This window comes from Vombatus ursinus, unplaced genomic scaffold, assembly GCF_900497805.2.
Source record: "Vombatus ursinus unplaced genomic scaffold, bare-nosed wombat genome assembly UNPS02014812.1, whole genome shotgun sequence".
In the NCBI taxonomy this organism is placed as follows: domain Eukaryota; kingdom Metazoa; phylum Chordata; class Mammalia; order Diprotodontia; family Vombatidae; genus Vombatus; species Vombatus ursinus.
The window spans coordinates 29,612,146-29,628,347 of record NW_020954590.1 but is presented as its reverse complement, the minus strand read 5'-3'; the positions used below and the strand labels follow the sequence as shown (position 1 = coordinate 29,628,347).

Here is a 16,202-nt window from a genome sequence, read left to right as displayed (position 1 = left end):
CTTACTAGCTATGTGACCCGGGGCGAGTCACTTAATTCCATTGCCTAACCACCCACCCCCCCAAAAAAATCTTGACTCTGCTATATTCTACTTGTATGACTTTGTGAAGTCACTTTTCCTCATCAGGCCTAAAGAGATTGGACTCAATAGGCTCTGAGGTCTCTACCAGCTCTAAATGTATGATTCTATGATTTGTATAATTGGAGGATCATTGAAAAGCATTAACTTTTTAAAAAGAAGTTTTGCTGTCTTTTTTTTACATCACCATAATTTTCCCCAGCATCCATCCCTCATCCCCTCTCACAGAGCTATCCTATATAATAAATTGTGACAAAAAAGAGGAAAAAAATCATATGTTTCTATATTCATCATATTTGTCATTTCTTATAGCATAGTAATATTACATTACATTCATGTACCTATTCCCTGATTAATGCACACCTATTTTGGTTTCAAATTCTTTGCTATCACAAAAGGCACTGCTGTAAATATTTTGGTATTTATTTTGTTGTTCAGTCATTTCCAACCCTTTGGGTCTCCATTTGGGGTGTTCTTGGCAAAGATACTGGAGTGGTTTGCTATTTCCTTCTCCAGCTCATTTTATAGGTGAGGAAATTAAGGCAAACAGGGCTAAGTGACTTGCCCAGGGTCACACAGCTAGTAAGTGTCTGATTTGAACTCAGGTCTTCCTGACACCAGGCCCTGCACTCTATCTACTGCATCATCCAGCTGCCCCTTTTGGTGTATATGAGTGCATTCTTTTTATCAATGACCTCCTTTGGGTATAAGCCTAGTAATGAAGTCTCTGAGTCAAAGGATATGAACATTTTAGTCACTTTGCATAACTACCCATTCCTTTCCAAAATGGTTGTAATGTTTAAATCTTTCTTTTTAAAATTTCCACCCATTCTTCCTAATTCTGTCCTTTCACAGGCCAAGCAGAATGAGTCTAACCTCTTCCTTGCAACAATCCTTCAAATATATGAAGGCAACTCTCTTCTCTCCCTGTTTCTTCTCTTCCCCAAGTCGAGCTTCTAATCCTCATAAAGCATGAATTTGAGGCACTTCCGACTCTTCATTGATACTTCTCTGATTCTGTCACTCATTTCCTAAGGGGTGAATTGCTCCTCCATATAAAACAAGGATGAGCATGCTTTCACATCCCTGGATGAAAGCTGCTACACAAGCAAAAAGAACCCTGTTTACAAGTAATTATCACCCACCTTTATAATTCCATTGCAATTCATAAATTGCTCTGGCTGCAGCCTCTGAAACATTACCCTTTCTTCTTGGCTCACGAACCCTGAAGGCACCCAGCAGTTGTATTTTTTTATACCATTGGGTCATTAAAATGAATGATTTTTGCATTCCCCTAGCTTGCAGGGCTGATCCTCTCAAATGAAAAGTGAACTAAGCACTGGGGTCAGCTCCAAGCATCCCAGTGTGTTCCTCATTAAGACTTGGAACCACAAGGAGAGGAAGATTCAGTCACCTTCCTGAATGGCTCAGTAGTAAAAAGCTTATGGGTTATTATGTGAGACTCTGTCCAATGCATCCCCACCATCCCCCACTTTCATTTACTTGCCCCAGGATTTTCCCAACATCCATTAAAGTAAACCCCACTTTCTGTTAAATATAGTTCTGTCTTCTAGCATGAATCACAATTAAGCTATTTCTCTAGTTTGCGCTGTGAACTCTTTCCCATGGCATTATCCTGGGCTCAGAACCCATTCAACAAGCATTAATTAAGGGCCTACTACAGGCCAGGGCCATCAAGAAAGGCCTCATGTAGATGGTTAGGTCTGAGCTGGACTTTGAAGGGAGTTAGGTATCCTGAGAAACAGAGATACTGACATCCACTGTTCTAGACATTGAATGGAGAACTACCCATACACACGTACACACAAAAATTTGAAATATATGCAAAGTAATATGGTGGGTGGAGGGAGGGCACTAGCAACTAGGGGGATGGTCTCAAGTAGGAGTTAGCCCATGGGCTAATCAGTGAATGAAACTAAGGATGCTAAAAGGCAGAGGTGAGGAGGGAATGCGTTCCAGGCATGGAGGCCAGCTCATGTAAGGGCACAGAGGTGAGATGAGGAATGACAAGTAGATCAGTTTGTTTAGAAAATAAAGGGTACAGAGGGAGGCACAAGAAGTGTCTTTGGAAGGCAGGCCCTAAATAGAAACATGAGGAAATCCCATAGGCCTGGTATAAAGTGGAAGTCAGGGAATTAAGGCCTAAGGTCCCAGAATCAAGGAATTGGTATGAGATAAGCAACAGGAGAGAAGGCATGGTATAGTGCATAGAGAGCTATCCTTGGAGTCAAGTAGAAATGGATTCAAGTCCTTTCTCAGACACATTCTGGCTGGGTGATCCTGAGGAAGGCCTTTAACCTTTCAGTGCCCTGACCACCTGTGCTTTGGGAATATCTATTTGGCACCCATGAGACTGTGGGTAAACACAGACCATGGCATTGTTTGAAGCCTCATTTGGAAAGAGCAGAGAAGGCTGCAGCCAGGTATTTCCAGTACACATAGAGGTCAGAAATGTCCTGCAGAAAAGCCAAGATAATACATTAGAACACAGGTAGTGGAATTAATGGGCCAGAGACAGGAAGCAGTGTTATGACCAAAATATTGTTTCTCTCTCTCTCTCTCTCTCTCTCTCTCTCTCTCTCTCTCTCTCTCTCTCTCTCTCTCTCTCTCTCCCTCACTCCCTTTCTCTCTCTTTCCTTCCTTCCTTTCTTCCTTCTTTCCATCCTTCCTTCCTTCCTCTCTTCCTTCCTTCCTTTCTAATCTGTACTTTCATTAGCATAAGGAATTCCAGGAGAGGAACTCCCTCTGTCAATACACACCTGTATCTACCCTGAAAGCCTTAGAGAATCCCCTGGGGCAATGAGAAATTAAGTGACTTATATTGTCCACAATTAGAACATGTCTAAGGCATCTCTTGAATGAACCCAAGTCTTCCTTACTCTGAGGACAGCTCTGTAGCTACTGTACCATGACACTTCTCCTTGTTGCTTACTCTATGCCAAATCCTTGATTCTGAGACCCTGGACCTTGCCTCCCTAGACCTTATATCATTGCTAGGCCTGGGACTTCCTTATGTTTAGGGCCTAGTTTCTATTTTAGATACCACTGCTACCTCTGGCCCTTTAAACTTCCATGTTACCAACATTGGCTCCTGCTTCAAATACCTCTATTGCCTCTGGCTCTTTGAATTCAACCCCTGGATGTCTGCCCCCTGACTTCTCCCTGCTTGCCTTTTGATTCTGTGCCACACACCCCCCCCCCCACTGCCTGTGGGGAACATTCCAAATGAAATCTCTGGAAGGCTTCAGTCAGCACCGCAGAACCTGCAGTAACTTCATTCCCTATACGGTCCCAATCTCAGGTCCTTCCAAGGACGAGATCATGAAAAAGAGAATATTCCTCTCCAGCTTCCACTGAATTCACCACAGATGAACTGCTCCTCATTGCCTTCTGTGGCAATAGCCATCTATCAGTAGAAGTGGGAATGATACAGATGTAATATTTATCAATCAATCAATATTTATTATATATCTATTTTGTGCCAGGCACTGTGTTAAGTGCTGGGGATACAAAAAGAAGCAAAAGACAGTCTCTGCCTCATCTAATGCTCACACAAAACACTCTATCTCTCATTTATGGGTTTTTGCACTAACTATTCTCTATGACTGAAATTCTCTTTCTAGTTTATGGGACTAGAGTATCAGAGTTACATGGATGTGTCTTACTTTGCAAAACACGTCTATTTCTGAAAATTGGGGAGGAGGATATATCAAGTTTTAGAAAATGGTATCACATTTGAAAACCACTAGGAAAGACATTACTTAATGTAAACATTGGTCAATTATTTTTGTAATGTGAATAATCATACCTAATTTATCAGTTTCATAATGTTTTTATATCTCATATTTCCTCCAATGTGTAATCAATCATCTTCTAATTGAACTCCCTACCTCAAGTCTCTCTCTACTCCAATCTGTCCTGGACATAGCTGCCAAAGATTTTCCTAAAGCATAGATCTGACCGTGTCACCCCTTACAAAATCAACTCCAATTGGCTCCCTAGAGATCAAACATAAACTCTGCCTTTCCAGTATTCTTAGACATAGCTCCTTTCCATATACTTCTTCCTACCTCTGTAACATCCTAACTGATGTTCCAACACGAGACACTCCACCTCCCATCTCTGGCCCTTTGCACTGACTGTCCCTAGGCCTGGAATTCTCTCCTTCCTCCCCTCCATCTCTTAAAATCCTTGGCTTTCTTCAAGATGCAGCTCAAGTACCGAGTTCTGCAGGAGCCCTTTCCGGTTCCCTCAGGTTTTAGTGCTTTTCATTTGGGCCATGTGGTCGCTCCCTTTAGAATGAAGACAGGTTCCATTTTTACTTTCTCACTGTATGTATCCCCTGGGCTCAATACAGTGCCTGGCACATAGTAAATAATGAATAAATACTTTTTGAATGTTAGATTGATTGGCAGATGATGGTTAAATTCCAGCACCCCATCAAAGCCTGAGAGAAAAACAAAAGAGACAGAGATTTCAGGAATGAGGAGGTGATAGGGCCTCTGAGCTCTACCAAGGCCAGACTCCATCTGGAAGACAGAGTTCAATACAGTGTAAGAATATCAATAGGAGGCCATGGCCATACACCGAACATGGCGGCAGGGGAGGAGGGGGCTCAGGCTTCCCCAGACTAATGGTCTTAAAGGTAGGCGGGTCCCCTCAGACTCAGCCTCGCCCCGACAGCCAGACGCTCTTGTACAAATTAATAGCAACACTGCACGATGATGGACCCAGAAGAGGAGGAAGCTATAGAAGAAATTACATTTAAAAGTGACACTGTGCTGTCTGATGTGAATCTAAATCCCAAACAAAAGGCACCTCATGGTGCATCTGAATGCTGTTGGCCAACTTGTCTTTCTGTCTCAATTCAAACTTCTGTGGAACAAAGATTCTTGGAGAGATACTCAAGTTAAGCATAAAAAACAAGAAGACATTCAAATAGAAAATACTGTACATGATGACAGAAGTATTCAGGACTCCTGTGGCAAGAATAGCAATGGTATAGATTTTCTGAACAGGAACGAAACTCAGACTTGCCCTTGTATGAGAATAGAAGCTCTGTTAGATACAATGGTGACTTGGAAGTGGTAAGAAGACCACAGGTTTTCTCTGAGACAAAACAAAAAGAGCCACCAAGAAATAAGATAATGGGGCAGCTAGAAGCACCGGCCCTGGATTCAGGAGTCCCTGAGTTCAAATCTGGCCTCAGACACATAACACTTACTAGCTATGTGACCCTGAGCAAATCACTTAACCCCATTGCCTAATCCAAAAAAAAAAGAAAGAAAGAAAGAAAGAAAGAAAGAAAGAAAGAAAGAAAGAAAGAAAAGAAAAGAAAAGAAAAAGAAATAAGATACATCTTAAAATTCTAACCCAGGGGGTAGAAAATTTGAATGAAAAAGAGCAAGAAAATATCCACCACAATATGGTTAAAATAGAGCATACCATGGCCACCCCTCTGGAAGACGTTGGCAAATAGGTGTGACAAGGAGCTTTCCTTCTAGTTGACTACATCCTGTTCCAATGTGACCTGCTCAAACATTGCACCGTGCTTGAGGTTGGGACCGGCACCAGGATTGCCAGCATCATCACAGTAACGGTTGCTGAGACTGTTTACCGCACAGATGTGGGTGAAGATCTCCTGACTGTGTGCAAATGGAATGTTGCCCTAAACAGGAACCTGACTGCAACAGGAGGAGGTGCGATTAAGGTTAAAAAACTGGATCAGCTGAAAAATGACTTATGCACTTATCCTCAAGTTCCTTTCAGTTGGTCTGAAGAAGAAATTTCTGACTTACATGCTCATACTACTACCATAATGGCAGCTGATGTTTTTTACGATGATGACCTCACAGATGCTTTATTTAAAACACTCTACAGAATTACTCCCAATTTGAAAAATGCTTGTACAATCTTCTTATCAATAGAGAAAAGACTAAACTTCACACTTAGACATTTGGACATTACATGTGAAGCTTACAATCATTTTTGATTTTTCCTAAATGATCTAGAGAAACTCAAAGATGGCAAAATGAGTTTATTGTAGAGCCAATTGAAGCTACTTTCCCCCAGTTCCTTGTTTATGAACATATAGAGCAGTTGGAACTCTGGAAGATTGTTGCTGCTCCAATAAGTTGGTCTCTCGTGCGAACAAGGCTGAAAATATTCCCCTAAGTCGGTTTACGGCAGAGTTCTTTCTAAACAGTATTTTCAATAAAATCAAAAGCTACCAAAAGAAAAAGAATGTCAATAGGCTAGAGAGCTCAGAAAAGAGGGCAACCAGTATGGTGATGGGCATTTCGTTCATATCCCATGAAGATCCATTTGTGCTTTCAGAAGAATTAAAATTATAAATAATTCAAAGAAGCCGTGGTGGGTGTAAAATCGGTATAGATGCTAAAAATGTTGAGGAAAATGAGAGGTTGGATCTAGTAGCTTACTGAGTCGTGAAGAGAAAGCCAGTTGAGAGACACTGATTTGTTGTCCAATGTCTTCCTTAGATGTAGGGTGCACACACTCCAATAATAATAACATTGTATTATCCTGGTCTTGGAGCAGCATTGCATTGTCCTATACATTTTGCTTGGCCTTACAGTGGGCAGGAGAGAAGATAAAGAAGTAGGTTAATTCCAACACTTGTCACAGTGCTTGCACTTGGCCCATAGGAGACGCTTAATAAATGTTTACTGAATGACTGAATTGGGATTTATGGGATCATAGCTTTGGAATTGGAAAGGACCTTATAGTGGGCATATAATCTAAACCCCTCAACTTTATAGGTGAGGAAACTGAGATCTAAAGAAGCTAAGGGATTTGCTCAAGACCACATAAGAAACCAGGTGCTGAAGGGCCACAAAATCATGCCAAATGAGGATCAGTTGAGGAAGTGAGAACATTTAGCCTGGAAAAGAGAAGACTCAGGAGGGCCATGATATTTTTCTTCAAAGATTGGAAAGTCTGTCATGAGGGGAAGAGCTTAACCTTATTCTGTTTGGGCTCTAAAGGCACTTACTAGCCGTGTGACCCTGGGCAAGTCACTTAACCCCAACTGCCTCCCCCCCCAAAAAAGTATCCAAAGGGTTATCACATAAAAGAGGCTTATTTTGCTTACTCCAGAAAGCAGGATTAATATTAAGGTGTAGAAGTTGTAGCAAGATTTAAGAATACTGTTATTTACCTCTGAGTTGGAAGGGGAGAAAATTGGGCAGAAATCATTAGGATAACACACTACTACATTGTGTGGACTTAGAGTGGATGATTTAGAGAAGAACATGGACTTGAATCTCACAGGAGGCAGTGATGTGAATAAGTTGCAAGCTGCACTATTAGAGGGATGGCCCACATCTGTGAGGTCACTGATCTATTGAAGTCTTCTTCTTGGATGGCCTTAGGTCTCTCCAAGCGAAGAAGAACCTCAGTGAATAATGTATACATACATATTTGAGCTTCTGCTCTGTACCTTAGCCTCGTGGCCAAAATTGCTTTTCCCCACCTCCATGTTTTAGACCACCTCCATGGAACCAGATGAGAACTATAGAAAAGCTGTGACAAGAAATTGCTTACCCACCCATGTCTCCTTGAGACTGTCATCCCTCTGCGTGCACTTCCTGTTGCATTGCTCTTATACTCGGACAGACTCTGACCTCAGATGACTTACTTTGGCTTTGAATTGCTTTTGAATTTGAGACCATCTTGTTTTGCCTTCTTGGATCTCTGAGACCTTGCTGCTTATTCTGTTGTATGCTGATACAGTTGTGATGACTCGATTCTCCTACTTTCTAGCTGTGTGACCTAGGGCAAGTCATTTAACCTCTCTTGGCCTCAATGTCTCATCTGTAAAATGAGGGTATTGAACTAGATGACTTCTAAGGTCCCTTCCAGCTTTAGATATATGATACTGTTTTGTTATAATCCTATTCTATTCCAATAGTATGATTAGCCATACTTGTCCTACTAACAAATCAACTATCTTTGACATATGTCAGACTCCCCTAATACAGTTATCCTTTCCACATCGTTGGGGTTATGGGCACGGTGTCCTACTCCCTTCCCCTACCCCATGACCTGGAAAGTCCATAAAATTTTTTTGGTTCTCCCTTCGTACCAGAGAAGAAGTCTGAATTTTTTTCTTTTTTTTTAATGGGGTGTTTACAGTATCATATTGTAAAATTTGGGTTAAATATTTGGTCAGAGGCTTTGTGTTGTAAGTTGGCCTTCACGTGTCATCTGCAGCTTCCACAAAACTCCCCTTTTAATTTCTTATGCTGACCCATGATATATCAAAACCGCAAGAAAGAAAGTTGAGGTATGGAAGGGATAATTGTATTTACCAGTATGTCCTAGATGCCACCGATGACTTTCCTGGCCATGCTCCAATGCTGACACCCAGAATCTCACTCTCCACCCTCCTGCCATTCTCTCCATCTAGCCTGGCTTGTCCTGGACAGATTGGAAAGTTACTTCACCATGACAAACCAGCATGACTCACAGTCTGTGCCTTCTGGGATTAGAATCCCACGGCCTACATGTATAAGGAAATCTGCATCTTTATGTAGCAAGTATTTCCAAAATACAGAACAGATGTATTCTGTTTTTCAGCATAGTGGGTTGCTTGAAACTATAAGCCTAGTGGCACAAAGCGCTGCAGTTATCCCTTTCCTCCCCCAAATTCCAGCTTTGTGGAAGTCTTCACAGTTACTGTTTCTGCCACTAGATGGTGCTTGAGCTTCAGTAAGGCAACCTGCTGACTGAGTGCATCCTTCTAGTTTGGACAGCCTTGAGAGAGGCAAGCTGAAGTCACCACCCAATAAATAAGCAAATGAGGGGGAAAGAAGACATTGGTTTGTTTATTTTAATGACAGTAGGAGAACGTGTTCGACCCTGAGTTTTTCTTTCCCTTCATTATCTACGACATGCAGTATAGTGCAGATAAAAACATAAGCTCAAAATCAGGAAGATGCAGGTTTGAGTCTCACTTTTGACACCTAGTGTCTGTGTAATCCTGGGAAAGCCACTTAGCCTCACTGTGCTCTGGTGTCCAAGTGCATTGGTAGAAGGCGTTTCACCTCACATGTTCGGTCTCTACATTCTATTATCTAGAGAGAAGGCAGTAAAGATAAGGAAGTGTGGAAACCTAGATCGGAACAGCTGATTGTAGATTCCTTAAGTTGGAAAGGAGCTTAAAGGTCATGTAGTTTAACCTCTCACCTAACTAACCCAGAAATCTCTTCGCAGTGTCCCTGACAGATAGATACCCACTTTCTACATGAACATTTATAGTAATGAGGGACTTATTATCTAACAGAACCAACTATTACATTTTGGTAGCTCTTTCTGAAGAAAAAATGAGCGAGAGAAAGAGAGAGACAGAGACAGAGAGAGAAGAAAAAAGAATAAACATTTTAAAAATTGTCTTCTTTCTGCTGAAATCTCTCTCCCTTTAGCTGCCACCCATTGGTCCTAGTCATATCATCTGAAGCCACTCAGACTAAACTTCAATCCCTCTGCCACATAAAAAGCCTTCCAGTTTTATAAACCTCCCTCTCCAAACTCCTTATCCCCATCCCACCAATAAACCTTCATTTGATCAAGCTAAATAGACCCTGTTCCTTTAATTCTTCCTCAAATGACATAGTTCCCAGGCCCTTAACCATACTGTTTCCTTCTTAATGAACTATAGGTTACCAGTGTCCCACACAAGTCTTACTAGGGCAGAGGTCCATAGGGACTATTGCATCCCCTGGGCTAGACATTATACTTTTAATAACGGCCTTGCAGTCACCTAGAACATGCAGGTCTTTTTCAGAGGAAGTACTTATCAAACCTTATCATCATTCTCCACTTGTGTAACTAATGTTTTGAATCTGAATGTCGGCAGTCACAGTCATCATTCTCAAAATGAATGTTCTTAGCTCTAGCCCATCTGTCCAGTCTCACATACATGTATAGACATGTGTGCATGAATGTATGTATATTCTATCTTTGAACCAGTTCATATGACAGTGAGGTTCAAGCGTTTCCTGCTCCCCTCCCCCATTGCAAAAATCACTTCCTTTTGAGCCTCTTTATTGTGAGATAATTTTCCTCATTCCTTTCCAACTCCTTCCCAGTGTGTCCCTTCTTTTTCTTATGAGATCATCTGAATTCTTGTCAGTGACAGTAGTGGGCACTCTGGAGAGAACAGAACCAACATCTTTCAGTATCCTGTAACACACCAGTCAAAGTCTGCAGAAAAAAAAGAAAAAAGTGGAGGGTAGAGAAGGGTTAGAGAAGTCATGGGAAGAATGGCACCGGTGAGAATGGCAGAGACCACTGGGCATCCCCAGCTGAGGTCTGTAGAAAGATTTTTAATGGGGGGAAAAAAGAAAAAGAAAATACAAAAGAAACACAAAAGAGAAGTTGTCCAACATGACACCTTGGTTAGAGTACCAGGCCTGGAGTCTGGAAAAGATCTTTGTAAGCTCAAATCTGGCCTTATACATTTACTAGCTGTGTGACCCTGGGCAAGTCACTTAACTCTCTTTGCCTCAGTTTTCTCATATGTAAAATGAGCTAGAGAAAGAAAGGGCAAACTACTCCAGTATTTTTGCCAAGAAAACCCCAAAATGGTGTTACCAAGAGTCAGGCACTACTGAACCGACAAAAACAATAAAAGCAATTATTAGGGATCTCAATTCTCTCACCCAACACATAAACTATCTCCATACCCTAGCTTTGTGTCATCTACAAATTTTATCCAAGATGAATGAATGAATGAAAATGCATTTGTGAAGTATTTACTATGTGCCAGGCCCTGTGCCAAGTGCTAAGTATAAAAAGCAAGTCAGTCCCTGTCCTGAAGGAGTTTTGTGTTCTCATAAGGAAAAATAACACATACAATAAAGAGGGAGTAGTGTTTTAAGCAGGAAAGTCATAGAAATGATGATTGAAATCATAGGACAATTTATTGGCATGTCCTTTCTGAGAATGGTTGTCTTGATTTTATTACTATTCCCACAGAAAGAAGTGGAAAAGTGAGGGAGGGAGGAAGGAGGAAATGTCTAGCATAAATACAAACAGGGAGAATTAGGGTGAGAATTCTCACCAATCAGGACTGCAGTGCCCAGGGCTAGGCCTGGAGTGTCTGATCCTGAGGCAGAATATAAAACAAGTAAGCAAGGCATAAATATGTCTGGAGTTCCAGCTAATGCTAAGAAAAATGTTGAACAGAACAGAGCTAAAGACAGACCTTTGCATCACTTAGTCAACAGAAATTTATTTGGTGCCTAATATATGCCAAACACTGTACTAGGGAATGTGGATATAAATGAAAAAATGAGACAGTCTTTGCCCTCTGGCAGCTTACATTTTCCTAAGGGGGTACAATATATTCACAGATAAGTGTAGGGAGAGAAGATATCAGCTGGCATCTCAACATAGAAGACACTAGTGAGGACATGGCATCGCTCCATGTGGAGGACCACGAGGGGGCTGGGCGAATCAGCATGTTGAGTAAGGGAGGGGCCTTGAAGAGAAAGGCTCTGGAACATGTGTTGACATTCTGTAACTGGTTCTGGCTGACTGACCACACATTAAAGAGGATCTTTGACTGGAGATGGATTCAAAAAGGTCTGTCAGTTTCAATTTCTGTCTCTTTGCCTCATTCACTCAATGTCTCCTTTGCCCAAAGAATATTTGATTTGGGGAGTTTTGAAGGGTCTGGAGAAGGAGCCATAAGAATCTGGGATTCAGAGCCCAGGCCATGATTCTCAGCCAGCGCAACATCAATGCCTGGGGAAAGAAGGCTCATCTTTGGAAGGACCTTAGATTTCCCTGCCCAGCACAAGCTGAGAAGAGGACATAACTAGCAGAGATGCCACCACCTTGGGACATGAAATTATTGGGCCCAATGCTATGCATAAACTGAGCTAAGTTGAGCCTACTGCCTCACCTCTCAAGGTAATATAAGGGATTGCACCCCTGAACTATTGGGGTTTGTATGCTTATTTTTGCTATATCTTCAAAGTAAATATCTCTTTGTAAAAGCCAAGAGTTATTAAATGATTAAATGGAACAGAATGCTAGTCATTGGACCCCCCCCCAAAAAAATAAAGAGCCTTCAAGGTCCTGAGGTATCTAATGGTACCTGAGAACAGGTCTTGCCTAAAGAAAGGGCTAGAATAAACACATTATATAAGTAAATCCTGGACATATGCAAAATAAATATACGCAGTGATAGAGCATAGGAGGCGGGTTGGAGGGGTGGGGGTAAGAGAGAGGCATTAACCCTTATGAAGTCTTCCCTAATTCCCAATTGCTATTGTCCTCCCTCCCAAACTACATCAAATTTAACTCTTTTGTATATTTGCACTTCTCAACTTTATACTTACGCTATATATATTTTATATGTATTTTTGTCTCCTCTATTTGAATGTAAACTCATTGTAAGTAGGAATTCTTTAATTCTTTGTACTTATATCCACAGCACCTAGCATTGTACCTGGCACGTAATACTTAATAAAAACTTACTGATTATTGTTGATTAATCTTCTCTCTCCTTCAATTCATTCTTTCAAGCAAGTCCTATTCATTTGATTTTCAAAATATTTCATACATTCATCTTCTCTATTCCCACTGCTACCAGTTTAGTCATTAACACCTGACTAGGCTATCACAATAGCCTCCTTAGGGATCTTTCCACCTTCAGTCTTTCCTCCCTTCCATTCATCCTTTATACACATATTTATGGCTCAAATTCAACCATTTCTGGACCCTTATGGCCTGCCATTCCAATTGTGGGGAAATTCAATGAGATCTTATTCCTCTAGCTCAATTTCCTCCCTATAAATTTAAATGAGAGCAGGTCTAGAGATTCATTTGTTCTAATGCCAAAGATCCAGGAAAGTAAGCACTGAACTGTAGTACATTTAGTCTGAACAACAGTGAATAAAAGAAGAAAAATAATACCAGCCATGTGTTCAAAGGAGTACAATTTCATTTCCCTAAAGTTGTTAGAGAAATTAGTTCCTCCAAGATGAATGACTCCAAAACAGGGAAAGGATGTGCAAAATTTTAGCAGCTAGATAGTCCTGGATAAGTTCAGGCTTGATTCAATTGTCTGCTTCCCAATCACTGCTATCTTCATAAAGCTTCTGGTTTAGCTTGCCTCAATCACTATTAACCACTCCTAGACATTGTCAGGAAGCAACTAGATAGCTCAGTGGATAAAGTGCTGGACCTGGAGTCAAGAAGATCTGAGTTCTCCAGCAGCGAGGTAGTGCAGTGGATAGAGCACCGGCCCTGAAGTCAGGAGGACCTAAATTCAAATCTGACCTCAGACCAAATACTTGACACTTACTAGCTGTGTGACCCTGGGCAAGTCACTTAACTCCAATTGCTTAAGAAGGGAAGGAAAGAAAAAAAGAAGATCTGAGTTCAAATTCAGCCTCAGACACTTATTAGCTATTTGACCCTAGGCAAGTCACTTGACTTGTTTGCCTTAATCCACTAGAAAAGGAAACAGTTGTCATCTTTTTCCATAACCAAGATGTTTTGTCTGCTTGTTCTTCTCTGGTCAAGATTCTTATTTGTGTGGAATCCAATATCAAAAAAATAAAATTTAAATTTAAAATCGTATCACTGCTAGTCTTCTATGAAGTTTCCATTGTTCCATGTGGTCATGAACCTGAAAGATATCATCATTCCTTCTCTATATTCTGAGAAGAATATGGAATAGCCAAGTGTGTCAGCACACAGCCTCATAATTAATGGAATCCTTGTCCTCCAATAAACATTTGTGCTTTGGGCCCAGGCATCCTGGGATATGTGGTCTTTCTCCTATCTGATATGCCTGTGACATTCCTATAGTGTTTTAAGGCTTACAAAGGATTTCTTCACAACACCCAGCTCCTATGACTTCAGCTCCTTTCCACTTCACCACATCAAATGTACAGACATAGACTTATAGACATAAGTGTCTTCCTCTGAAAGTAGATGTGCCTGATGGAAGTGAAGGAAGCGGAACCAGGAAAACTCTGTACACAGTATCAGCATCATTGCGTGATGATCAGCTATGATTGACTTAGCTTTTCTCAGCAATGTATTCATCCAAGACAAGTCCAAAAGACTTAAGATAGAAAATGCTGTTCACATCCAGAGAAAGAACTGATGGAGTCTGAATACAGATTGAACCATGCTATTTTCACTTTGTGTGTGTGTGTGTGTGTGTGTTCCTTCTGTTTCTTCTTTCACAATAGGATTAATATGGAAATATGTTTAACATAATTGCATATATATATAACCTGTATCAAATTGCTTACCATCTTAGAGAGGGGACAGGGGGAGAGGGAGAAAATTTGGAACTCAAAATTTTATATAAAAATGGGTGTTAAAATTGTCTTTACTTGTAATTGGGCAAAAATATTATTCTTTAAAAAATCAAAAAAGAAAGCAGATGCTGACAGCCCCACCTGTTGTGAAGCACTCACAGATTTCTTCTTGAAACTCCTCAGCCTTTTCTTGGACTATACCCTCATTGACAAACCAAGGTGTGTGCATAGTATGCGTGTGTATATATATATTATGTATATGTATGTATGTGTGTATGTGTGTATGTATATATATATATATATGCATATATATTGTGCCTTACAGAACAGCAAGAACCACAGAAGTAGAGAAATAATTGTCCTACCTTATACAATTGGGTATTGGAAAATATATTCATTGAAACATGGGGTGGGGGAAGGGAATTAGCAACAGATTCCTCCATTATTCCCCTGGTCCAGAAGCTCTGTGAGTCTGTCTCAGATCTTAGATAAAATATAAATGACTTTGTTTCACTTTTAAAGCTCTTCATAGTTGGGGTACCGCCTACCTTTCCAGGCTTATTTCTCATTATTCTTCATCACACATTCTATGCTCAAGTCAAACTGGGCCACTTTCTATTTTCTGTACCCAATATTCCATCTCCCATCTCCATACCTACATAGGACTAGGGACTGGCCCTGTGATTTCATTGATAGAGGGGACTCCCAGTTTAAGAAACTCCCTCTACTGATGCAGGTAGAAAACTCTGAAATGCATAGCTTGGGAGAGTTTCCCAGAGCACTGAAATATTGAGTGACGTGCCCAGGGTTAGAAAGCCAGTGTGCGGCAGAGTAAGGCCTTGAATCCAGGCCTTTCTTATTCTGAGACCAGGAACTCCACCACTATTATCAACTGTCTCATTATGATTATTAATTATAATTTTTCCAGTCTGCTTACGCCTTACTCTCTGTCACATTCTCTTCAATCCTGTGACACAGTCATCTCCTTGCTATTCCACAAGCAAGATCTTCCACCTCTAAGCTCTGAGCATTTTCTCTCGCTGTCCCCATGCCTGGAAAGCCCTCTCTCCTCAACTCCAACTAGTGACTTCTCAGGTTTCCTTTAAGTCCCAACTAATATCACATTTTCACTGGAAGCTTTTCCCAACCCTTCTTAATTCTAAGGCCTTCCCTTTCTGAGTAACTTCCTATTTATCTTGTATATAGCTTGTTGGTACATATTTGTTTACTTGTAATTTCCCTTATTAGATTAGAGGATTACAGTGAACTCTTTGAGGACAAAGACTGTCTTTTGCCTCTTTTTATATTCCCGGTGCTTAACATAATGCCTGGCACATAGTAGGCATTGAGTAAATATTTATTGACCATCTGATTTATAACCTACATTTGTATCACAGTTTGAAGTTTGCAGAATATTTTCCCCACAGCAACCTGGGAGGTAGGTAGTAAAAGTATCATTATTCTTATTTTAGAGATGAGGAAACTAAAACTTAGTAAGGTTAAATGAGTTGTCTGGGGTCACTTGGCTAGCAAAAGTTGAAGCTGAGATTTGAGCCTAGGTCTGCCCTTACTCTAAGGCCATGGGTTTTCTGAAGCCAGACCAAACAGCTGATTGTTCAATGTCCAGCACAAGCATTTACATCTTAGAAATTGGCAAATGATCTTAATAAGCCCTGGGTTTATTGTTTTGTTGATTGTCTGGCTAGGCTTAAAAAAGTGTTAATAATGCAGATCAAACTTCAAAATATGTCATGGCCCTTTTTGGAGGGGGGAGGGGGGGAAGAGAGAAAAGTGTTA

The 16,202-nt window shown here is 40.8% G+C and overlaps 1 pseudogene; it reads left to right on the top strand.

Moving 5' to 3' along the window:
• Window positions 1-4,820: 4,820 nt before the first annotated feature.
• Window positions 4,821-6,273, top strand: LOC114053929 (annotated as a pseudogene).
• The last annotated feature ends 9,929 nt before the right edge of the window (window positions 6,274-16,202 follow it).